Raw genomic sequence first — 1,906 nt, 5'->3', positions numbered from 1 at the left:
CGCCGGCTGCACCGGCGCACAAATGCGGGAGGAGAGCAAGTGTGCGGGAGGGGGAGGGGTAGAGGGTGGGGGAGAACGCGAGCCGGGCGCGTGCTGGAAGAGACGCTCCTCCCGAGGGAGGTGGGCGGCGCGCGCGTCCACCCTCTGGGCAGCGCCGGACGAGGGGAAGGGTAAACCCCTCCTCCCGCTGTTAAAGCCCTTAGCAAGGTCCTTCTTCTCACGCCCCGCTTGTGCGCGTGCGCGCACAGAGGTTTCCAGGGCAATAGCGCGCGCCTCGCGGACCCCTGTCCCAGGATTGCGCGCGCAGACTTGCGGGAGTTCCCTTGGAGCCTCTGGGTTGCGGCCGCTGGGGGCGGTCGCCGGGGTGGCCACGGGGCGGGGTGAGGCCTCTCCTGGCCAAGGCCCAATCCCTCTCTCAGACGCACCGCTGGTGTGTGTTTCCTTCTCTGAGTCTTTAATCCATTACCAAGCACACTGCATGATGGTCAGTGCAGTTGACCTCAGGAGGACACCAGGAAATCCCACCTCTGTAAATCTAAATCCCTTAGTGCTTTTTAAAAGTACAGTGCATTAGATATTTTATTTGATGTAAACAGTAAAAATATCTTGGAACTGTGTAGAGAAGCCGTCTAACAGCAAATTATTTTGTTCCCCCTTTTCGTCACAAGTTTGTTCTAGACCATCGAAAGGAGCCCCCTGGAATGAGTGACTCCTCTAGACTCTTTTTTCATGCGTGATGTCACGGATTCCCTGATTTTTCTAGACTGTCTGTCACAAGGTTTCCAGCCTATACTGTGTGTGTGATTTACGTCACTGAGGCAAGAAGTAGAAGGGAGCAAGATACAACTATAAAACCAAGCAGAACGCCAAAAGTGTTAGGATTGAGACACAAAAGTCTATGCACCACAGAAGAAAAAGAAGAGGATGGGTGTCAGGAAGAGGCTGACATAAACGCTGCCTTCAAATAGAGAAAATAACCTGAGCTAAGGCTTAGAAGTGTAAAGTGACAGGATGTGCCAATGTAAGAAGACATAAGTGATGAAGTTTCGATCCCTGGGTGGGAAAGATCCCCTGGAGGAGGAAATGGCAACCCACTCCAGTATTTTTGCCAGAAGAATCCCATGGACAGAGGAGCCCATGGGCTCCAGTCCATAGAGTCGGAAAGAGTCAGACACGACTGAAGCGACCTAGCACCTGGCAGGTTAGAGGAACAAAGATTAGATTAATGTTTAAGTCTGAAGATATATAGGGTGGGGAAAAGGAAAGGTAGTTAACATGAGATGGATACCTGCAAGAAGTTAGTTTGTGGCCAGCCTGAACATGTGGAGTCCTGAATGTTGCACTAAAAAGCTTCGATTTTAGATTTCAATCTGCCCGCAGTGTGTGTAGCTGCGGGTGGGGGGTTGGGGCGAGGAATGTGTACGTGCTCTATCGAGTCATACTCTGCGACCACGGACTGTAACCCGCCAGACTCCTCTGTCCATGGGATTTTCTCGGCAAGAATACTGGAGTGGGTTGCCATTTCCTCCTCCAGGGGATCTTCCTCACCCAGAATTGAACCTTGTCGCCTACATTGGCAGGTCGATTCTTTACCACTGAACCACCTGGGAATCTCGTGGGGTGGGGTTGCGGGTGTCCGTCAAATGCTTCAAATGCAGAAATGTATCAACCTCTGCTTCTTTAGAAAGGTGACTTTGTTATCACTGTGAGCATAATTAGAAATTTGGGGAAGACTACAGGAAAAAACCTGGCCAGAGTTGGTAATCTGTTTAGTGAAACGAGTCAAAAGATAATTCCCAGTGACCTAAGGCCTTTTTATTTTCATCTTCAATTAATGGCATAACTGTTCCCCCAGTCATCCAAACTAGAAACTACAAGCTAATTTCACTCCCATTCTCTCTCTTGT

The sequence above is a fragment of the Bison bison genome, unplaced genomic scaffold (assembly GCF_000754665.1).
Source record: "Bison bison bison isolate TAMUID 2011002044 unplaced genomic scaffold, Bison_UMD1.0 scf7180017864118, whole genome shotgun sequence".
NCBI lineage: Eukaryota > Metazoa > Chordata > Mammalia > Artiodactyla > Bovidae > Bison > Bison bison.
Note: the sequence above shows the minus strand (reverse complement) of the source record.